This window comes from Ambystoma mexicanum, chromosome 7p (genome assembly GCF_040938575.1).
Source record: "Ambystoma mexicanum isolate Mex_15411 chromosome 7p, UKY_AmexF1_1, whole genome shotgun sequence".
NCBI classification, from domain to species: Eukaryota; Metazoa; Chordata; class Amphibia; order Caudata; family Ambystomatidae; genus Ambystoma; species Ambystoma mexicanum.
Window position 1 is genome coordinate 893,755,353 of NC_090939.1, and position 24,729 is coordinate 893,780,081.

General features: G+C 48.1%; 1 protein-coding gene across 1 annotated transcript in view; it reads right to left on the reverse strand.

Moving 5' to 3' along the window:
- The window catches only part of CUL4A (cullin 4A), a 2,221,838-nt gene that overhangs the window by 250,537 nt on the left and 1,946,572 nt on the right, over nucleotides 1-24,729 (reverse strand). The gene's annotated exons all lie outside the window — the stretch shown is intronic.

Sequence of the window (24,729 nt, forward strand, 5' to 3'; positions counted from 1 at the left end):
GGGACTCTTCCTTTTAAATTGATACAAAAGGTAAACATAATGGCACCCTAGCTCTCTTGTAGCCTTGAACACTGCCTCTTTCCTGCAATGTGTCAATCTTACACCCTCCAGTCAAAAAATGTGCCACAAAAATGCCGCAATAAATACATTTTGTGCGGCAAAAGTTTGCTATTTCATGCCACAACATCCTGGATGGTCTTAACTCATACCTCTCGCATAAGAGAAAATAGACATTGCCATGTAGCAAAACACCACCCATTCTCTCTGGCATCCAAAGCTTGAAGAGGACCAGCCTGGGTCACCAAACTGAATCTCTTCTTCTGCAGGACTTGAGGCACAAGTGTGGCAAGAAGGTAAAAGAGGGTTCACTTTTTAAATCTATTGGAGAGAATAAACCTGGCCTGCTGACAGGCTGGCCTCAATGTGCAAAGTGACAAGTGCATAACTGCGGGCTAGATCTGAGCAAACGAGAGTCCCCAATTAAACATTACGCAGGATTCACTCGTCAAAGGAAAGTTTCTCTCCACCAGTCTTAAAATTAGTGGAGGAAGTGTGGAGTTGCCTGTAACCTGGGCTTGCCCATATCCTTCATATGGCGAAAATACTGCTCTTGCAGCTGTAATCAAGGAAGAGACATCTTTTGGAAATACTGGCATTCAAAACACATGCTACTACTGTGCAAAGGTTCTAGCTGAGGAATAAAGTGAAAACCTGGACCATGGTAATGTTCAGTTTAAACTTTAGTAGATCGGTCTTGTTCTTAGACAATTCTTGTAATGCCAAGCAGTGAATAAATGTCCACTTTTTGACATTCGCTGAAAATGTGCATCTCATCCACGAGTAGTAGCCGAGAATAAGGCTCACATACGTAGGGCCTCACAATTTGTGCTCTCGATTGGCAAGGAATAATGTTAATGGCGCATCAAGGGGATAAGGGAGTAGTTTCTTACCTGTAACTCCATTTCTCTAGCATGGTCATCTTTCATGGATTCACATGCTGTGAACGTTCCCCGTCGTCAGGCTGGGAAACCTTAGTAACTTTAGTATAGTAGTTTTCCTATAGAAAAAACATCGACACCTTCAGTGTCCCATCAACGTCGTTATGGGTGCTTTAGGCCGCACCAATGGGACGTTGAGAGTATAGCTCCGCCCCCGCAACTTCCCCTCAGATTTTAACCTCTCCAAAATAAGAGGCTGTCCTAAGAGACTGACTGAAGGAGAAGGCACATGTGAATCCATGAAATATACCAACGCTGGAGAAATAGAGTTAGAGGTAAGAAACTACTCCCTTCTCCAGCATTGGATCTTTCACGGATTCACATGCTGTGAATAGACTTTGTAGCAGTAAGAGCTTGGAGGTGCATAACAGGCAAACAGGACATAAATATAAGGCAATATGATAAGCAAGAGAAGGACATCGCTTGTCTGTGCTCTACTCTTCAATTTCTGATACTCTTGATGCTCTTGCCCCCGTCATGAGGATCCGTTTGAAGTCCAAAGCCAAGTGCAATTCCTGGTATGACTCCGACCTAGCTACACTTAAACTTAAGTGTAGGGCGGCTGAGAGGAAATGGAGGGCTTCTTGTTCATCCTCTGACAAACTGGCCTGTCGCCTGCTACAAAGGCAATACCTACTCTCTGTCCTCACCAAGAAGGGAGTCCACATTCAAGCTCGTATCTCTGCAGCATCTAACAACTCGGCCAAACACTTTAAAATCTGCAAGGAGCTGGCCAACCCTGTTGCAGTCTCTACCCCTCCTGTTGCCTCCCAGGCTCTTTGCAATGTCCTTGCCTCTCACTTTATCTCAAAAACCCAGGACATCCTGTCCAGCCTCTCCACCCCACCCCTCCTCTCTCCATCTGTACTTGCTGACCCTCCTTTAGCCAACCCCCACCATCCTTCTCGTCCTTTCCTCTTTTCTCCCGACAAGGTCGCTAGACAAGTCCCCTCTATGAAAGGCTCGTCAAAACAGGTTCATTCCTGTTCCTCCAAAACCATCAAGGACCACATTGACACCTTCGCTCCGGCCCTTGCTGATTTCTGCAACCACTCCTTTGCCTCAGGATCCTTCCCCTCCCCTCTGAAGCACTCCCTTGAGCATACTCTTCTCAAGAAACACACCACTGATCCTTCTTGTCCAGCTAACTATTGGCCAATTTCCATTACTCCTTTCTGGGCAAACTCCTGTAAAAGTTGGCCATCTCTCAGCTTAACCTTCATTCCAATTTTGTTGGCTGTATCCATGACCACCAGTCTGGCTTCAGAGCTGCCAGAAGCACGGAAACTGCTCTCCTGAACATCCGTGAAGATCTGCTCTCCAATCATGACTAACATTCCCCTCTGTCCTCATCCTCCTCAATCTCTCTTCTGCCTTCGACACGGTCAACCATACCATCCTGCTCAACCGTCTGCATGATAACCTGGGTATCACTGATCAGGCTCTGGCCTGGCTGACCTCTTTCCTCTCTGAACGACCCTCCCAGGTCCAACTTGGGTCCTTCCTATCATCTATCTTCCTCTCTACCTGTGGTGTTCCCCAGAGGTCTAACCTCTCGCCCTGGCTTTTCAACCAATACCTGGAAACTCTCGCCCACTGCATTGCCATTTTCTACTCACATTTCCAGTGCTACGCTGACAACACTAAACTCATTTTCAGGCTGCCCTCGGCCACCTCCTCTCCCTCTCTCATCTCTGATTGCCTAACTGCCATTCAAGATTGGTGTGCCGCCAATGATCTTTGTCTGACTACCAGCAAGACAGAGATCCTCCTCATCGGCACACCTTCACCATCCTTTCCCCTCACTCTCTGGCTGGCCTCCCTTGGCCCTCCTCCTACTTCCACCTGCGAGGCTAAGAACCTTCGCGTCATCTTTGACGCCACACTTTCCTTCTCTGCCCACATCTCTGATGTCTCTAAAAAGTCAAACTTCCTACTGCACCTCCTCAGAGGTACTGTGCCTTTCCTCTCTTTCACCCAGAAGCTCATGGTCTCCCAAGCTCTGGTTCTCTCTAGGTTGGACTAATGTAACAGCCTCTTTCTAAATCTACCTGCCTCTATTCTCCGCCCTCTGCAACTAATCCAGAAGAGGACTGCGAGACTTGTACTTGGCTTCAAGCCCAGGGATGAATCTCTCCAGCTCTGAAATCCCTCCATTGGCTCCCAGTGGATGCAAGGATTACATTCAAAACCCTCTTCATTGTCCACATGGCTTTCTGAGGCCTGGGTCCAAAATACTTTCAGCTATCCCTCTGCAAATACCTCCCCTCTCAAGCTCTTTGCTCCTCTACTTCTAACTCCCTCAGGGTCAGTTGTTTTTCAAAGAAACGAGCTGGGGATAGAACTCAGTCTTCGGCTGGGGCCTCTCCCTGGAACAGGCTCCCTGCCACTCTAAAACTTGGAGAACAATCTCTGGTTCCGGAAGCACCTCAAGACCTTCCTCTTTTCTTCTGCTTTTGCTCCCCTTCTCCGCTGCTGATCTGTTATCTTGGTGCTGTGCACCTAGCCACCCTCTGTCCTCCAGGCCCAGGTACCTGCTCACCCTGCCACCCTGCCGCACTGCCTCCGGGACACCCCTTGCACTGGGGTCTGTATTTGTACCCATACAGCCCCCCCTTTTCTTCCTGCACTTATCAGACCTACCCTGTCTGCTACCTTAAACCTAGCACTTGCCAATTGCTGGCTGCACGACCACTGTTTGTTGCCTTTATTATTTATTCATTTATTATTTATCTGTTTCTCCTTTGCTTCGCACTTTCCACTTCTCCCCCCTTCAATGCACCTTTCCCCCTCCCCCTCTCCCATGCACTTGTGCGTTTCTCAATGTCACTGGGCCTAGTAAGATCATTGTTTTGTTCTCCCCTCTTCGCCTCCCTTGCCTTGTCGCGCTCTGAAACACTTGTGTACGAGCGCAATAAAAATAAAATATCAATATCAAATAAATGCAAGAAAAACAGGCGTAGAGTCAAAACTCTGGAAGATGTGGGGCTTACCTTACTGGAACAGGCGTTTGAGCACCGTTCGTCCCACCTGTATGTCCTCAGCATGCTGTTTATTCAGACAGTAGTGCCTGGTGAACGTGTGGGGCACTGCCCATGTCGCTGCCTGGCAAATGTCTCTGATCGGTATGCCCGCCCAAAGAGCCACCGAAGTCGCCGTGGATGTCAAGTGAGCCCTGGGAGCCGACTGCAAGGGCTTTAGCGTAGAAAGAAATAGTCGATTCCACCCAGCGTGAGGTGCCTTACTTAGAAATTAGCCTCCCTTTATTGGAGAGGCCCGAAAGCCACAAAAAGTTGCTTGGATGCTCGGAACGACTTAGTGTGATCTAGATAGAACTTTAAAGCTCTTTTGACATCCAGGGAATGCAAGGCTCTTTCCGCTGGAGTCGAAGAATTAGGGAAAAAGTCGGTAAGGCAATAGAAGTGTTTTTGTGAAAGTCCAATGGAATCTTCGGAATGAAGTGCAGATTTGTAGAGAGAAGGACCTTGTCCTTCAAGAAGCACATATATGGAGGGTCAATGACCAGAGCCTGCAGTTCTGATACACGTCTGGAGGGTGTAAGATCCACGAAAAAAAATGATCTACCAAGTGAGAAATGTTATCACAACCGTTGACACAGGCTCAAACGGTGGTTTCATGAGCGCTGAGAGCACAAGGTTGAGGCTCCAAACAGGAGGGAACTTTTTCTTTGGGGGGAAAAGTCCTGAATAGACCCGTGAGGAAATGCTTGATTAATCTGTTGCTGAAAAGAGGCGAATTCCTTTTTCGCGTGAATCTGTAAATTGCTGCTAGGTGAACCATAATAGACGAGATTGCGAGACCATCCTTTGCTAACAGCAAAAGGTAAGGAAGAAGCTGTTGAGGCGACACACGTAATGGCTGTAGATCAGGTTGTTGAGAACACCAGACTCAGAACCTTTTCCACTTACAGGCGTATGATGCGTTGGTAGACGGAGCCCTTGCCGCACAATGCGGCGACAATCCAGAGATATATTTAGGTTGCCGAACTCTGATTGTTCAGGAGCCATGATGCTAGGTTGAGGGAGCCTGGATTGCGATGCCACACCATCCCCTTGTTCTGAGAGAGAAGATCCGGCTGGGAACCCAGATGAAGAGGGTCGTCCTTCGCTAGATGAAGAAGGTTGGAGAACCAGGTCTGCCGGGGCCACCAGAATGATTTTGCAGGGAACCCTGTGAATCATCTGAACCGTTTTCTCTATCAGAGGGAAAGGAGGAAACGCGTAGGCGAACATCCCTGTCCATGCAAAAGAGAATGCATCCCCCCTGGAGTCCGGATGAGGAACCCGGCTGGCAAACTGATGGCACTGCTTGTTCTCGGGGCTGGTGAACAGGTCCAAAGGGGGAGTGCCCCATCACGAAAATGTTACCCACCTGGGATGAGTTCAGTTGCCATTCGTGGATCTGAGAAGAGCCCCTGCTGAGGGAATCTGCGTGTATGTTTTGAGTAGCTGGCAGGTGGAAAACCAGGATCCGAATTCTGTGGGGTATGGCCCAGTGCCAGATGGTTTGGGCTTCCTGGGAAAGAATATGCGAGTGCGTTCTGCCTGCTTGCGCAGATAGAACATGGTCGTGGTGTTGTCAGTGAGAATCCTTACCACCGGGCCCTGGATGAGGTGAAGAAACGACTTCAGTGCCCCAGTGTACCACTCTCAGTTCTAGCACGTTGATATGCATGAAGACCTCCGTGGGAGACCATAGACCTTTGACTTGGAACTGGTCCAGATGAGCACCCAATCCGGTCTGTGAGGCTTCTGTCACGAAAGTGAATCGAAAATCTGGTTCCACCAGGGGCATGCCCTGCTCGATGTTGACAGGGTGAGTCCACCACTGTAGATCGTCTGCCAGAGATCAGGAAATGATCACCTCTTGTCTGACCAAGAGCCCTGGAAAAGGGACCACCTGGAAGTGAGAAACTACTGCGCTGTCCGCATAAAGAGACAGCAATTGGGAATGAGTGGGATGCAGGACGACATGGTGCTGAGGAGAGACATGAACGAGTGGACCGTGACTGACATTCCTGGTGAAAAAGAGCCCGTCAGAAACAACAGCTTCACTATCTGCTCCTTTGAAGGCTTGACTTGATTGAGAGCCGTCGGGAATTGCGCTCCCAGAAAGACCAACTCCTTTGAGGGCTTCAGAAAGGGTTTGCTGAAGTTGAGAGCGAAGCCCAGACGTTGCAGAAGGAGCATAGTTGCGTTGAAAGACTCCAATGTCCACTTGTACGTTGTCGCCCTGACCAACCAGTCGTCCAGGTAAGGATAAACATGGTGTCCGTTTCTGCAGAGGAAAGCTGCCACCGGAGCCAGACATTTTGTGATCGTCCTGGGAGCCGACTTTAGGCCAAAAGGGAGAAACCAAAGCTGGCAATGGCTGTTGCCCACCATGAACCCGAGAAATTTTCGATGCCCTGGATACATAGGTATGTGAAAGTAAGCGTCCTCGAGATCTAGAGACGCCAAAAAACTCCTTCGGTTGAACAGCCCTTATAACGTCTTGCAACGTCAGCATCCTGAACTTTTGGTTTTTATGTTCTTGTTGAGCAGCCGCAGATCTAGAAACTTCCCGACACAAGATGTGAAGGTGAGCCGGAGATGTTTTTACCGGAGGAATGTGGAGTGGTGGACGCCTGAACTCCGAATGGCCGTACTGGACCGCTTCCAGCACCCATTTGTCTGTTGTAATTGAACGCCACTCGTCGATGTGGAACGCCAACCTCCCTCCCAGTCAACTGCCCATTTGGCAGTCATTGTTGAGGCTTGCTTTGACGGCCTCTTTGTGAATAGGAGGAACCCCTTTTCCACTGGCCTTGATACTCCTTGCTCCGCTGGGCGGCCTGAAAGGAACAACTGTACCCTTGGGAGAAGTAGGTGGTTCTACCATATCTCGTGTCTCAAGAACCTGCAAACCTTGCATTTCCAGAGACGCCACGAAAGGAGCGAAAGGGGCGAAAAGACCTTGTGCCCTACAGGGCTGTAAGGTACCGCGCTGTATCGGAGTCCTCTTACATGTTCTTCAGAGCGTTGTCGATCATCTCCCCAAGCTGATGTACCCCCTCACAAGGCTTGTGCTGAACCTCCTGGCAGAAATCAGTGCAGCGAAGTCAAGCTTGACGCCAGAGAATAACCCCATTATTAATCTGTCTGAAACCAGTCTATGCCAGATCGACCACAATATTTATACTATGGTTCGATGCCTCCTCCCCCTCTCGCACCAAAAGTATCGCCTCTTTCCTCTGCTGCTCTGGCAGGTGGTCTAACAGTGGTGCCAGGCAGTGCCACATCTTGCGGTCTTATCTTGCCACGATGGCCAACGAGTTGGCCACCTTTACCGTAGTGGCTCCGACAGTGATGACCTTCTTACTGAAAGCGTCCAGCTTACGCCTCTCATACTTGGGATGAGTGGCGCACTTGTGCTGGGTGGGAGCCTTTCTACAAGCCGCTGCAGAAACAACCGATTCCAGGGTAGGCTGCGACATCAAGCACTTCGGGGAGGATTCAGGAGCCTTCAACTTCTTTTCCAAGCGGCCCTTGACCGCTGGCTCTGTAAACAGGTGCCTCATCGTACAGAACCCCTCCTGCCATATGTGATCCAATATAGGGATGAGAAAACCGCCTTTCTCCTCTTCCCCATGTGGTCAAACAGGAAACTGTCCTTTTCCTCCTCCGGGATGAGACCAAATTCTTGACAGGCTTTAGCTATCATGGCATGGAAGGCATGTCATCCGGTGGCGATGGTTGGGCTGGACTACTCAGATCCTCCTGGTCCAGCTCTGTATCCTAGGTGTCTGCCCTTCTGAAAGAAGAAAAAACTGGAGAGAGTGTCCTGCGCAGCAATGTCTTGCTCTGAATCCTGAAGTTCCCCTTCCTCCTGATCCCTTCGGGGAGGAGTAAAAACCCTAGGCAAAGGAGGTCTAGGCAGGGATGATCTCCTGCGTCGATACCCTTGGCTGTACGAGGCCTCAGAGGCATCCTTCTGAGGAGGCTCGGCAGGCGGGCTTAGCAGTACCAGGACTGACAGAGCCTGAGGGACCGGGAGCCTGGCGTCCAATCGCCCTAGGAGAGCTTGCAAAGTAGTGAGCACCTGCATTGAGAGCAATGAGTGTGGGTTGGTGAGAGGATACGGAGGCGGCACAGAACCCAGACCCGCTGACATGGACGGAAGGGAAGGTTGGATGCCCAAAACAGATGGATCCAGGAAAAGTTGATCTGAACCCTCTTCCTCAGGATCCGATTCCAAAGCTGCAAGCTCATCGTAGACTGGAGCTCCAAAGTCAGAGGTGATTTCATGTTGTAGTATGTCCTCAGGCAGCATGATTGGAAACCCTTCAAGAAGATTGTGCTCCGTAGCCACCTTGGAATGCTTACAGACATCCGTGGAAGGCAGAACTACCACCACCCCCTCGAGCCGAACAGGTCTAGCAGAGGAAGTCTGCATCGCCGGGGCCTTAGTCTTAGTCATCGACGACGAAGCGGTCGCCAACGGAGCAGTCGTCAACAGCATGGTCGTCAATGGGACAGCGGAGAAGGCAAGGCTGTCGACACCGGTAGAGTCCCAGATAAATGAGTCATCGTCGGCGTAGAGGTCAATGAGGAGTGAGTCGTAGACGCTGTCTGCAACCCCGATATCACCAAAGATGGAGAAGGCGGCCACTTGGATGATGACCTAGACCTGTGCTTCGACGACTCATGGCCCAAAGAAGACCTATGGGAAGCAGATGAGGAGTGCTGCTTGTCCTTGGCCGAAGACCTCTTCGTTTGCAAAGAGGAAAAATGAGGCCTTGATTTCTCCTTTTCCGATGACGAAGCCTTGCTGGCTGGCTCTGCTGATTTCTGCTGGTGTGAGCCTGTCTCCTTCAATTTTTCGGAGCGTGATGCAGATGCGCCCTGAGAGGGCGGAACCTTTGACCCCTCAACATTCAACAAAGACGGTGAAGCAGAAGACCACTTGGCTTTAGCTGAAGGCCTGGGCTCACCTGTGCGCTGCTTCTTAGGCAGTGGTACCTCCGACCTAGCCCTCTGGCGCGATTGTGACCTCTTAGCAGAGGGAGTGGAGGACCTGCCCACGCGGGAAGAGCCGACTTCCGAAGCCAGATAGGCACCCTTGTTCAGCTAGCAAATCAAACGCCTGTTTCAGTCCTTGAGGGTTTTTTGGTAGAACCCCTGACAGATGTCGCAGTTGTCGGACGAGTCATTGGGATAAAAGCAGTATAGGCACTCCGAATGGCCATCCCCGTCATACACATTCTTGAGGCCGCAGGTCGCACAAGGCCTGAATAAAAACTTCATCGGACCCGAAGATGACGTAACGGGACATGAAAAACCAACTTTCTCAGATGAGACTGCAAAACCGCATAAACTGACTTGAAAAAAACGAAGTTTGTACACAAAAAAGACAAATTCTCTGGAGAGAACTCTAGGTAATCCCAACAGTTTGGAAGACGGTTGAAATCTGAGGGAAAGCCGCGGGTTGGAGCAATACTCTCAACGTGCCATTGGTGCGGCCTAAAGCACCCATAACGACGTTGATCAGACACTCAGGGTGTCAGTTTTTCCCATAGGAAAACTACTATACTAAAGTTACTGAGGTTTCCCAGCCTGACAATTGGGAATATTCACAGCATGTGAATTCATGAAAGATCCAATGCTGGAGAATGGTCATGCAGAATGTGTGTTGACAGATCTCCTGGCTGGTGACCATCAAAGAACCGGCATGGGATAATTGATTGCATAGCAGACCCCTGTTGTAAATACTTGGCCTAAAGGCCACCAGTATTTATTCTTCCCTATTTCCAGTTGTATTCATTCAACTGCAGCCTGACATGTTGGAGATTGAGAACATGCTATACAAAAATGTAACTGGAAGATACACCAGACTATTGGATATTAGAAGGAAAATGTGCATCACAGTCACAGTTCTAAGTTTTCAAAAGATAGCTTTCTGATCATATTTGTGCAAATTCCTCATAAAAGTCAAAACATTCACAGGAACGGTTTAAAATGAGCACAACCCAAATTTCCCAAAAATAACTCTTGTACATCTCCAGCATACAGAAAATTAAATTGATGCAAGACCTTTATAGTAAATCAGAATTTTTGAATGGTTAAATTTTTGAATGTCCTGTCTTCCTAGCAAAGTTTTTTTAAAGACATTTTTCATTGGTTTTACATATAACCATTCTCATTTATAAACCATTATTCAACATATACCAGTTATATGCCTTTTCTCTGACCACACCTCGATCAACCGCCTCTATCCTCGTCATCCCTCAGCCACACTAATGGTATTCTCTCCATACCCGGACATGCCTCCGTCCTGGCCAACCTGCTCAGAGACATACAGAGCAGCAATCAGTTGCCTCCAAGGATTCAACCTTCCATCCTCTGAATGTTCGTTTCTTCCTCTTGCTTCTTTCCATACAACTGTTTCAGCATTAGGCCATTTTACTAGATCTCTCCACCAGCCTTGAGCAGACGGTCACGTCTGTGCTTTTCAACTCATTGCAATCCTACGTTTAGCCAGTATATATGCTAGGTCTTCTAATTTACTCACATGCTTGGCTCTTCTAGTCCTTGTGAAGCCACCTAACAGACACACCCATGGGGACCCCAAGTCCAGAGTAATTTCACTCTCGCCATTAATTGGGCCCCTTCTCCCACAGAATTTACATATCTCTGCGCATGACCAGAACATATGCACCATCTCCACGTTCTTCATCTCGCAATTCAGGCACACCTGCATCTCCGCCCAATTAAATTGAGCTGTTTTATGTGGGGTGAGGTATACTCTGTGGGTCACATATAGTTGAATCTGCTGAAACTGTACATTCCTTGACACTTTTTTGTGGTATCTTTGCACTCTACCCCACATCCCATCTGACATGGGCTCACCCACCTCTGTCTTGTGTGGGTTATTGTTACACCTTTTCGCCGATGGCAGCTTAGGCGGCATTGGTCCCTGTGTGGAGCTATGATTCGAGGAAACTCCGATATAGCAAGAGAATCCTATGCCAGCAGTCTAGTTATTTCACGTTGCCGTCAGGAACACGTGATCAGTCATCTGATCCCTCTTAAGGAACCCGGAACTCAGCTTCAACGCGTCGCTTCTGCTGAATGTGATGCTCCGCAAGTTCGCTACGATTCAGAACCTCAAACCCTATTCTATCGACAGCTAGTCAACTATCTTTCTCTCTCTAACACTCCTTTTTGTTATAGAATTGTATCCCATCTTGGCCTGCTCACTTCCTCTCCTTCGTTCAGTCCAGGGAATCCCCTCCTCTCTTCAAGCAGGAATCTCCATTTGATATTCCGCTCTAGTCAGAAGCTCTGCCTTTCGGAAGTAAGTCCAATTCCTACATTTGGTCTTTCGTTTCTTTGTTTAGAACCACACTTACCATCCTCCTTGTTTCAGTTGTTACCCTCTTCCTTGGAATACCACTCCTACGACTGCCCGGGAATACCCATTCGAAGGATTTCGCTCCAGCCATCTCCAAAGTTAGTTCCGTACTTTCCTCATCTATTTACCCTTCATTCTGCTTTCCGTATACTTACCTGTTATTATCGTTCTGTAGGTCTCTTTCCACTCGCCACTTAGAGAAGGGCCATCCTGAGGGACCACCAGTCCTGACGTCCTTACAAGAAGACTGATTCAAGATCTTCAGGGTTTTCTTCCCCAGAGGGTTTCCCTGGGGTCCGTGTTTCCCCTTGCTGATTCTTTTATGTTTGGTACTAGGGGGAACAGGGATTCCGGGGTGATTCTTCTCTTCTGCTGTTGCTGCTCTGAACACATTGGCATCCGATCAGGTTAGTGTTTTTTCTAAATATCCTTTTTGGGAATTGATAACCTCAACGGAGTTAGCACTGTTACAGTAGGCGACGCCCATAGCTGACAAGATCGGGTGGCAATAACATGGAGCAGCAAATGCAGCAATTAATGGCTGCTATGCAGTCTATGTCACTAGAAATGCAAGCTATCAAGCAGGATAATGCTCAATTAAGGCAACAGGTGACCCAAGCTTTTTCTGAGACTCCCCCAATTTCATTGAGTATGGGCAGATTTGATGGGGATCCTCAAACTCAAGGAATTCTTGGATAGCTGCACCGTACAATTCACATTTAAACCCAGATTCTTCCCAACCCATAAAGATAAGGTGGGATTTTTGATCTTGCATCTATCTGGTCCTGCCCTAGCTTGGGCTACCCCTTTAGTTACATCAGGTAACGCAGTATTAGATTCCTATCCAGCATTTGTAAACAGTTTGAGATCTATGTTTAGTCGTCAGGAAATTTCAGTTACTACACAAGAGAAGCTACTTGATCTCTGCCAAGGAAACAAGGACCTTCTTGTTTATATCACCCAGTTTAAACAATTGTCCTCAGAGGTTGGATGGCCAGATGATGGTCTTTTAACTTTGTTTCGCCGAGGACCCTCTGAGGAGTTGAAGGACGAGGTTTCCAAAGTTCCTCGACCGGCCAACTTGGCTGAAATGATAACTCTCACCATGCAAATAGACTACCGACTTCAAGAAAGGGCACATGAAAAGAAGAAGCCTAAGGGAATCCGTACTCATTCTGATCCTCTGCCCAGTATTCTTAAGGCCCCTACGGGTGAGGAACCTATGCAGATAGGATCTGTCAAGGGTCCTTTAACAAACATCGAAAGAGAACGAAGGAAGACACTGGGGCTTTGTATGTATTGTGGCTCCTCTTCTCACATATTACGTGATTGCCCGATTGTTCCTCCGCGCAGAACCAAACCTCAGATGGCGGGAAACGCCAAAGCCCTGCCATAGAGGGAACCACGGTAGGGAAATCTATTCAGAGTTCCCCACATACTCTAGGAGTGTCTCCTGAACAGCCAGTCTTCCACCAATCTATGATTGTGCTAGCATTGACCTTTAGTCTTCCAGATCGTTTAATCCACAATATCCCAGCTTTACTTGACTGTGGGGCGACTGGAAACTTTTTGGATGACCAGTGGGCAGCTACAAATGGCATAGCAAGGACTCTTAAATCTTGCTCCACTCCAATCCAGGGAGTAGATGGCAGTCCCTTAATATCTGCACCTATTAGAGAACAGACCAGTCCTGTGACTTGTATGATTGCCTCACATAAGGAGAGTTTGACTTTCAATCTGATAAAGGCTGCACATTTTCCTGTCATTTCGGGACTCCCTTGGCTACGCAATCATAACCCGTTTATAAACTGGACAGCAGGGACTCTTTTTTTGGGTTCGGAGTATTGTTTAGCACATTGTATATCACAAGAGGCAGTTGGAATTCAAGTTCCATCAGAAATTTCCAGTACTCCCACAACTTCTTCTATTAATCAGATACAGACAGTGCCTGAATGTCATCAACAGTACCACAAGGTTTTTTCAAAACCCCTTTTTCCCTCTTTACCACCTCATCGTCGGGATGATTGCCACATCGCCCTGCTTCCTCATCAGCCTCTTCCGTTCAGACGGATGTATGTCCTGTCTCAAAAAGAAAAAGCGGCTCTCAAGGAGTATCTTCACTCTAATCTACAGAATGGGTTAATTACTGAGTCCAAATCTCCAGCTGGGGCCTCTCTCTTTTTTATCCCAAAGAAAGATTCAGAGGACTTACGTCCTTGCATAGACTATCAGGGACTCAATAAGATCACCATCCCAAATAAGTACCCAATGCCACCGATTAAAGACATCCTCGAAGCAGTTCAAGGAGCCGCATTTTATACCAAACTAGATCTTCGCGGGGCTTACCATCTGATCCGAATTGCCCCCGGAGACGAATGGAAAACAGCTTTTCGCACACCTTTTGGACACTTTCAGTATCAGGTGATGCCTTTTGGATTGATAAATGCACCCGCGGTCTTCCAAAGCTTTATGGACCATTTATTTTCCGACATTCTTCTTCATTTTGTAATCATCTAGCTGGATGATATCCTAGTGTTCTCTGCAAATGAGGAGGATCATATTCATCATGTGAACATTGTCTTAGAGCGCCTTCAGGCTAATCAATTGTATTGTAAGGCTGAAAAATGTGAGTTTCATCAAACACAAATCTCCTACCTGGGATTCGTTCTATCAGCTCACGGTATCTCCATGGACCAGAGGAAGGTTTCAGCCATTCTAGATTGGCCATCTCCCACATCGGTTAAAGAGATCCAACGATTTCTAGGATTTGCAAACTTTTATCGAAAGTTTATTCCTTGTTATTCTGAGACTGTCTTACCCATAACAAGGTTACTCAAGAAGGGCGTACGTTTCAAGTGGGATGAACAAGCTCAACAGGCATTTGATACTTTAAAAGGTCTCTTTACCTCTGCATCTATCTTGGTTACACCAGATCAGACTCGTCCATTTATTGTAGAAACTGACGCTTCTCATCATGCGCTAGGGGCGGTCCTATTGCAACAATCAAGTACTGGTGACCAAAGACCTGTAGCCTATCTTTCGAAGACATTCACTCATTCTGAAGAAAATTATTCCGTACTTGAAAAGGAGCTTTTGGCTATAAAGAAAGCCTTTGCAGAATGGAGACATCTCTTATTAGGTTCCCCCTTTCCAGTAGTGGTACGTACTGATCATCAAAACCTTAAAGTACTTCAGCAGGCTCAAACCACCAATAGCAGGCAAGCAAGATGGGCACATTTTTTTCTCCCATCTCGGATTGAGTTCACCTTTTTACCAGGGAATCAGAACCTACGAGCGGATGCTTTATCCCGTAAGAATCCTCATGCTACTAGATTCTGTTCTGAAAAAATGTTTCCCCAAGCTCGATTTATCTCCATCATTTTTGATTTTCTCCAAGCCCTTAAATCTGAAACCTCAAATCACAGTCAACTGTGTGAAGGATTAGCTAATTCCTACCATCTAACCAGAGATCAGGGATTGTATTTTCATGAAGGCCAAGTATTGATTCCTATATACCCATTACAATTGGAGGTTCTTCGAATGTGTCATGACACCCGTGCAGAGGGACATCGAGGAATTCAAACTACTCTTGATTTGATTAAACGTCACTTTTGGTGGCCTACCCTTTAGTCAGACGTCACCGATTATGTAAAGGCATGCAGTGTTTGCTTTCAATCGAAGACACTACGGTCTCCTCCCTTCGGATTGTTGGCCTGCATGCCTATACCAGAAAGACCGTGGCAAGTCATCTCTACTGACTTCATTGTCGATCTTCCACCTTCTTCTCTGAACACTACTATTATGGTCACTATTGATTACTTTACCAAGATGGCCCATTTCACTCCATTACCCAAGCTTCCAGGAACTGCCCAGATGGCTAAAATATTAATCTCAGAAATATTTTCAAGACATGGTCTTCCTGATACTATCATTTCGGATAGAGGCCCTCAATATACATCCTGTTTCTGGAGTTTGCCAAGTCTTAAGCATCAAGTGATCTCTAAGTTCAGGATATCATCCCCAGACCAACAGGCAAACTGAGCGCTTGAATCAGACATTAGAAGGCTACCTCGGCTGCTTTGTGTCGGCTGCTCAAGACAACTGGGTAGAGCTTTTACCTTTTGCAGAGTTCGCCTATAACAATGCCAAGCATGCAGCATTAAAGACAAGTCCCTTCTACTGTTCTTATGGCTATCATCCTTCATTTGTGCAATCCATCTCCTCAACCTCCTCACAAATTCCTGGAGTAGACAGTTTGATAGCTGATATACAAGAGGGACATCGAACGGCACGAGTGGTACTACAAAGTGCACAAGATCATGCCAAAAAATATGCTGATAAACGCTGTCAAGCCGAGCCAAACTTCAATCCAGGAGACAAAGTTTGGTTAGCCTCTCGCTTTCTGCCCAAACATCTGATCCCTTCCAAACTATCCCCAAAATTCTTTGGACCCTTTGAGGTACTAGAACGGGTGGGTTCAGTGGCAATGCGACTGTCTTTACCTCCCTCTTGGTCTCGCATTCACCCTGTTTTCCATTTGTCCCAGATCAGGCTGGATGTACCAGACCGTTTCCCTCGATCCACCAAACCTTTACCTCCTCCTGTTCTGACTTCTTCTGGGGATGAATATGAGGTTGCCGGTATCTGTGATTCCAGATATCGTCGAGGCCGTCTCCAATTCCTTATTGATTGGAAGGGTTACTCCCCTGCAGACAGAACATGGGAACCGGCTTCAGAAGTACATGCACCTCGATTGGTGCGCCGTTTCTTTCGCCTTCACCCGGGTAAACCGGGTTCGCCTCCCCTGAGGAGGGGGCATACTGTTACACCTTTTCGCCGATGGCAGCTTAGGCGGCATTGGTCCCTGTGTGGAGCTATGATTCGAGGAAACTCCGATATAGCAAGAGAATCCTATGCCAGCCAGAAGTCTAGTTGTTTCACATTGCCGTCAGGAACACGTGATCAGTCATCTGATCCCTCTTAAGGAACCCGGAACTCAGCTTCAACGCGTCGCTTCTGCTGAATGTGATGCTCCGTAAGTTCGCTATGATTCAGAACCTCAAACCCTCTTCTATCGACAGCTAGTCGACTATCTTTTTCTCTCTAACACTCCTTTTTGTTATAGAATTGTATCCCATCTTGGCCTGCTCACTTCCTCTCCTTCGTTCAGTCCAGGGAATCCCCTCCTCTCTTCAAGCAGGGCTCTCCATTTGATATTCCGCTCTAGTCAGAAGTTCCGCCTTTCGGAAGTAAGTCCAATTCCTACATTTGGTCTTTCGTTTCTTTGTTTAGAACCACACTTACCATCCTCCTTGTTTCAGTTGTTACCCTCTTCTTTTGATTACCACTCCTACGACTGCCCGAGAATACCCATTCGAAGGATTTAGCTCCAGCCACCTCCAAAGTTAGTTCCGTACTTTCCTCATCTATTTACCCTTCATTCTGCTTTCCGTATACTTACCTGTTATTATCGTCCTGTAGGTCTCTTTCCACTCGCCACTTACAGAAGGGCCATCCTGAGAGACCACCAGTCCTGACGTCCTTACAAAAAGACTGATTCAAGATCTTCAGGGTTTTCTTCCCCAGAGGGTTTCCCTGGGGTCCGTGTTTCCCCTTGCTGATTCTTTTGTGTTCGGTACAAGGGGGAACAGGGATTCCGGGGTGATTCTTCTCTTCTGCTGTTGCTGCTCTGAACACATTTGCATCCGATCAGGTTAGTGTTTTTTCTAAATATCCTTTTTGGGAATTGATAACCTCAACGGAGTTACCACTGTTACAGTTATCTCCTTGCCCACCTTAGTAATCAATAACTCATATATGGGAGACCTCATGTCCCCCTTCTGACACGTCATAGAATGTTTCTATGACCCCTTCCGATAGTGTGGGGCCAATTCTGCTCCGGTCTACTTAGCCCTTTTAATCTTCATCAGTCGAGAATACGTGATATATTGTCCCCAATGTAACCCTGTGTCCGTAACAAAGTCCTAAAAAGCCTTGGGCCTCTTCCACCAGTACATCCCTAACTGTCGCTATTCCCACAGGCTCCAATCTTCCTCTGATGTTTAGCCTGACCTGGTCATACACCCCCTCCAGCGCCACCAGTGGTATTTGCGGGGAGCCTGGAGTAGGATTATTCATCAGTAGGCAAGCCTTACACCAAACCATATTTCCCAAAGGCAATAGTAGACGCTCCTTGTTAATTCTCTGGTTGGGTAGCCATATTTCATTTCAGGAAGTACAGTGCACTTTCTGCCCTTAGCAACCTAGATTCGGACATCTGCTCCCCTGATAACCACTTGGCCACAAATTGGAGCCGACTAGGCAAGAAATATACTTCAAAATTGGGTAATTTAATACCTCCGTGTTCATATGGGTTCTGCAGTTTCCACAATGCTAAAGGAATCCCCTGCATATACTTTGCACTTTCGCGAAAAACGTTTTTGGTATTACGTATGGAATATTCACAAAATAGTGCAACAGTCTTGGCAGTACTACCATCTTAAGTAATGCTGCACATCCCATCATGGACAATGGTAACCTCGTCCAGAATGCCATACTCTTCTCAATTGTAGATACCAACTTCTCTCTGTTATGCCTATGTTCTAGCATCGGGTCACGATGTACATCTATCCCCAGGTATTTAAACATATCCAACTCCCATCTTATCAGAAGTACCGGCAGCCTATGTATGGGCTTCCCAACGTACTCTCCTCGAGGGTAAAAGCTAGACTTCTTCACCTTAACGGTTTTGCCTGATAGTGTGGCATATTGTTCCAAAACATCTATTATAAACTGCAAATTCTCTTCCGGGTGTTGCAAGTACACGAGCATATCATCGGCATACAACGATAACAGGTGTCGGCCACCCCACGTGTTAACTCCCGCCTCTCCATACTCCTCTCTCAGATATACCGTCAAAGGCTCTAGTGCCAATATAAAGGGCATCAGTGACCAGGGGCATTCCTGTCGTGTTCCCTTACCCAACTGCCAATGCTCGGAAATAATTTGACCCGCCTTAAACCATGCCAACGGTGCACTCTATAACATCCTCACCCATTTAATATATGTGGGCCCAATCCCATATTCTTCTAGGGCCGCTAGCAGCCAGGCCCACTTAATGGAATCTAATGCTTCAAGTGAGACTATCGCCACCTCCTATGGTCCACTTTGGTTGTAATCAATTATATGGTGTAGCCGCCGCAAATTATGAGTTATATTTCTGTGTGGAACATACCCAGTCTGATCTGAGTGTACATGTTCACCAATAACCGGTTTTAACAGAATCGCCATGACCGCAGTAAGGATCTTCCCATCTTGTTTAAGTAGTGAGAGTGGACAATAGGATCCACAGTCCGTATCCAGCTAGTTTGGTTTAAGGAGTGGGATAATTATCACTTTACACAGTGACACTGGTAGCCTACCCACCTGTAGTGCCACATTCAACATCTCTAACAGCGTGGGAAGTACCTCTGCCATGTATACTTTATCAAATTTGCCAGGGAGCCTCTCTGTCCCTGGCACATTATTCGTAGGCAGTACCTTAATCACGTATTCTAATTCCTCTAACATGATCGGAATCTCGAGTCAGTCTCTTTAGTCTTTTAAGAGTTTAGGCAGCGTGATCTCAGACAGTGCCTTCTGCAAATCGCACCCCTCCGCCTCACCGGAGTCTTCATATAACTGCATATAATACTCCCGGAAACATTTGTTCACTCCTTCTTGTGTCTCTAGCAACTGTCCCTCCCTCCCACTCATCGCCTTTATCGTCTGCCGGGAGGTTGGAGGGGAGATGGTCTCACTCTTGTATAACCAGGCTAACAATCTGTCTGGCTTGTCCCCTTCTGCATGCTGTCTCTCAACATACCTCTTATAACTCAGTTTGCCTAGCCGTTCTCAGTGATCTCTAAACTCCTCCTGTAACTAGGATACTTCCGCAGCCGCCTCTGGGGATCTATCACCCTTAAGCATAATCGTTTCCAATTTCTTCTCCACTTTCTGCAAATCACGAGTTATAACCTCTTGCATCCCCTTTGACTTCGCTATAGTAGCCCCTCGCACCACCACCAAAGGCCTCCCACAACGTCCCGGTTGAGTCTACACTGCCCGTGTTATGTTCAAAGTACCCTCAGGTCCTCCCTAAACCGTGCGTCTTTCAGTGCCTCTACTCTGTCTCCAAGACGGGACTCTTGCCCAGAGGCAGGGGGGCGCGAACCTGCCATGTCACAATCAGAGGGGCATGATCCTACAGGTACCTGGCTTTACACTCAACCCCAGTAACCGTGTGTATGATTTCCTCCCCTGTAAACACGTAATCTAGCCTCGTGTGTAGGTTCTGTGGGGCAGAATAATGTGAGTATACCCGATCTTGTGGGTGTTTTTCGCCCTCCACACATCCACTAACTGAAAGGCTTGCAGTAATGTGTCTAATGCTTTAGCCGAGGGTGTTTGGCAAGCCGTCTTGTTGTCTGATCTATCCATCGTTGGGTCCAGGATAAAATTAAAATCACCTCCCCACATTACCACTCCATCTACATACGGACTAATCTTGGGGTAGAGAGATCTGAAATACGCTGCAGTGTCCTGGTTCGGGGCATACACATTAATGACACAAATCTCTTTACTTTCCACTAGCCCACGTATCATTACCATCCTACCATATGTGTTCGGGGCATACACATTAATGACACAAATCTCTTTACTTTCCACTAGCCCACGTATCATTACCATCCTACCATATGTGTCTGAAAAGGACTGTAGAAGCTCGATTGGAACATGTGGTGCTATCCACATCAATAATACTCTGGCAGGGGGGCGTGGCTGGGAGCCATGTAAGCGGACGTGTCTTTGTCAGGGCTCTTGTTGATCCTTCAATCATCCTGCTGTGACCGCGTGAAAAATGATGCAAAAGCTGTATAACTTGAGGATCATGTGTGGGATGCCTCTGGGAGAGTTTTGACACATTGTGATGCTGATCCGCGAAGGAATTACAGAGTTCGGTAATGAGGAAGATCCCGGGGCTCAGACGTGAAGGCAGAGAAGATGGCTGCCGCCCATCGAACAAAGGAAGACCAACGAACATGACGGGATTGATTGCCTGGCTGAAATCCTCAGACGCGCAGCATTGGAAGTGACAGGAATGGTGCACAGTGTCGGCCGTGCGCGCCATAACATTAATCAAAATCAGATATCCCGACAGAAGCTCGGCGGCTGCACGGCTTGGGTGAGACCAATTGAGACCGCTCCGGGAGCGGCCCGGCTCGCGCTGCAATGCCCTGGACCAAGCGGCGCTACATTGTTTCACGGGCTCCGGAGGCCAATGACACACTGTCTTTATTCTATTGCAGCGCAGCTAACAGGAGGGCTGCATTGGCATTGCTGTTGGGTGCCGAGTGCTAACTCCATTGCACGACACCGTCAAGAGTGCGCAACATTGAAGTTCAACAAAGGGAGCCGACACATATACTTTTCGGGTAAAAAGAAACAATGAGATGTGAAGTGAAACGAATTCACAGGCGGCCCGTAGCTGGAGGGCGAACTGCGCTCCGATTGTGCCTGCTGGGAGAGGCCGCAAGCACAGTAAAGCTGTAACCCATCCTAATTACAGCGCGAAGCCTGAGAGAAGCAAACGGAACGGAAACGATTACGAACAGTGCCGTGACCGGAAAGTTCATGCCCGGTGCGAGATAAAATGAGAGTGGCACTCTGAGCAACCTTGTATGGGAGAGACACTGCGAAACTGCTCACTCACCAAGGATCGCCACGCCACGTACACTGCCATACTCGGCGGTATATGGGCGATACATACGCGGCACTGGTGTGCCCATTAGCTGCTGCGAAGTGACGGTGAGTGAACTGCCCAAGCATCACGGGCAGCTTGCTTACAGATGCAAGAGGAAACAGGACTATTAGATAGGCCTGAGACGGGGCGGCCTATTTGGAGAATACTCACACTGGAGATAACGCGGCAGTGCGGAGGCACAGGGCCAGCTGCGTACTGGGAGTGTTCAAAATAGATGCAATTAGGCCTCACTGGCGACAAAGCTGAGCACAGCCGAAGGGTTGCCTGAGATTTAATGAAAACACACCTGGGGGCCCTAGCTAGACGTGACAGTGCCTTTACATAATAAACCCAGCGCCTAGCCAGGAGAAGGAGAGGAACAAGCATACACCTGTAACTCAACCTGCAATGCAATTCCACTAAACCAACATGTGGAGGCCGGCAAACACAACAGAAGGAAGTTGACCCTGCCACCTGAAGAGTACAGATAAGCCTCGGAAGGACCATAGAAACTTGCAGCCACCTGAAGCAAGTACAAGAGACACGCACTACGTGCCTGTGGAGGCCGCAAGGGGTAAGGGCGGACGATGAAGTGCGGGGCCACCTCATGAAAGTGGTGACCAGTAAGAGGCCACCAAAGCCTGCGGAGCCATATCAGCGCCGAGCAGACAGCCCGGGGAACCAGACTGACCGGGGCAGGATACTTGGGAGAGAGAAATGAACCCACATTGGTACGTGGGAGGACACAGTCCATTCTGGAAGTAGAGGAGGCCACTGAAGATCACCCCCAGAGCGATTAGGCTGGACATAGACATTTGGGCAACTCAGCACGTTCCAGGAAAAGACAGCACGTATTGGAGCTGACTCACCTTACCCAAGACATACCAAGATGTCCATCAAATCCGTCAAACAGAAAGGCAAGCAGTCCACGCTGGACGATTTTGCGAAAACACCACCAGGCGTCGAAGGGGCCAGACGGAAAGACAGGACCCCCGCTGGGGAACCAAACATTATGGGCAATCAGGAGGTGCTTGCGGTTATTGCTGATCTGAAAGTGGCCTTGGAGACCAAACTGGGCCTGGCAATCACCGAATTGAAATCTGCATTTGAGCTCAAAGTCAGAGCGGTGCAGGAGGATGTAAATCTTCTCCGGCAAGACGTACGAATGTTGGCTGAGAGCACGGAAGACCTAGAAAAAGAGGTGGCCCCGAATACGGCAGCTTGTGCTACCCAAAAATCTGAACTCCAAGCCTTGATACAACGTGTGGGCAATCTGGAGATCAGGGCGGAAGAGGCAGAGGGAGGCCCCGAAGGAACAATATTTGCATTGTCGGACTGCCGGAAGGAGCTGAGGGAACCAACCCTACGGAATACATCGAGACTATGCTATTACAGGAGATTACCGGAGGAGTCCTGTCCCAGGGATTCGCTGTAGAAAGGGCGCATAGGGCCCTGATAAGGAAACCACCGCCGGGGAACCCCCCCAGACCGGTGATAGCGAAAATCCTAAACTACCGAGATCGGGAAAAAATCCTTGAACACTTTCGGAAGGGTGGCACGATACATAGAGGCTCGGCGAATGTGACGGCGTACCCGGATTATACCTTGCACGTACAGCGAAGCCGCATGAACTTTGGGTCAGTGAAAAGGAGATTGCGAGAAGCAGGCCACAGATACATGCTGCTGTATCCGGCCAGATTGAAGGTTTTCTACAAGAGCAGAACCTTGTTTTTTGACACCCCAGAGGACGCCATGGGATGGCTAGATGCGCAGAGCTGTCCCCAGAAACCGGCTATCCAAGGAGCAGATGGCGGAGATAAGTAACATGCGTCGACAGGTGCCTTGGGTGCTGCTGCTCATGACAGTGTGACTTGAATATAGCATTGCATATAACGGCAAAGAATGTGCTTAGAGCCACGGTTATAAATATGACACAGTGGCACTGTAAACCTTGATATAGTATTAGGAGCAAAACGAAGCATAACCTCACACCCCCATAGTGAATAGTTTAGTTCACTGATGGTACAGTGACACCCTGCTGGGTTCTGGGCCGGAGCATAGGGCAGAACCAAACGCGGGGGGGCCCGAGATCCAGGGATGGAGGTGGCCACTTGTTGGGGTTGGGGTAGGGGTAGGTGGAGGGGGGGAGAGTGGGAGGGAGGTAAGGGAGCACAAGGGTTTGAAGTTGGGGGATGGGGAATGGGTGAGGGGAGGGACGGAGAGTTGAGTCTATATATGGTTATGGGGAGTTTAAGTTTTGTCATGAGCCTACATGGAAGAGTCAGAGTGTTGTGTTCGCACTACGTAAATAGGCAGGATCAGCTGGAAAGCAGGCAGAAGGATATTAACGACCTATGGGAGATCTCAAGATAACGTGGAATGTCAGGGGCCTTAACAGTTATTTAAAAAGAAATAAGGTCATGCTATATCTAAGAAGACAAAACATAGATATTGCACTATTACAGGAGACGCACTTGACACAGGAGAAGCTGGAACTGGTTAAGAAAAAATGGAGGGGGGCTGTGGTGGGTTCGCCATATTCCGCCTATGCTCGAGGAGTGCTGATCTGGGTGGCGCTGCATGTCCCGTTCCAACCAACACAAGAAGTGGTTGAGACAGATGGGAGGATGGTCATACTGAAAGGGCTGGTGGAAAACAAAGAAGTAAGCATCGTAAATACATATGCCCCCAACCAAAACACGGTGGCATACTTCAGAACTCTGTGCACCAATTTTAGTATGTGTGTGGGGAGTGCAGTGATTTTGGGGGGGCTTTAATTGTCTGTTAAACCCTATGGTGGACAGATCTGATAGCGGGATGGATAAGCTCACCCCAGCAGCAAAAGCGTTGCAGACACTGCTATGGGATTTTGGCTTGACGGATGCGTGGAGAATGAAACATCCTAATGACAAACAATATTCGCATTATTCGGCCCCGCATCAACTGTATACAAGGCTCGATTATGTCTTTGCCACAGCAGATGTGATGGCAGAGATTACTCAAATCGAATATAAGGCAAGGGTCCTCTCGGATCACTCGCCTCTAATTCTGGGATGGCAATATTGCCCCCCGAGGGCGAGGATCCCTACATGGCGCCTCTGAGCGGAGGCGCTTAAAGATCCAGTCTTTAGAGAAGATATTAGGGATGAGATCACTAACTTTTTTTAGATTAATTCTGGTAGCGTTGATTCTGCGGGCACATTATGGGAAGCCTTTAAGGTGGTGATATGGCGGGTTGCCATTGCTAAGTCTAAAGGGCTACAGGGAGGGGTCTTGGCTGACCTACAGAGGACAGAAGACGAGCTAGAAAGTCGCTCAGAGAAGCGATCATAATACCGCTTCCCAAACCCAACAAACCAGGGCATAGCTGCGGCTCCTATAGGCCTTTATCGATGCTGAACCAGGACAGCACGATATTGACGGCTGTCCTGGCAAACAGACTGCGCAAAGTAATCAGTAGATTAATACATCCTGACCAAACGGGCTATGTCCCGAATAGGAATATAACACTCAACCATAGGCGACTCCACCGGATGGTCG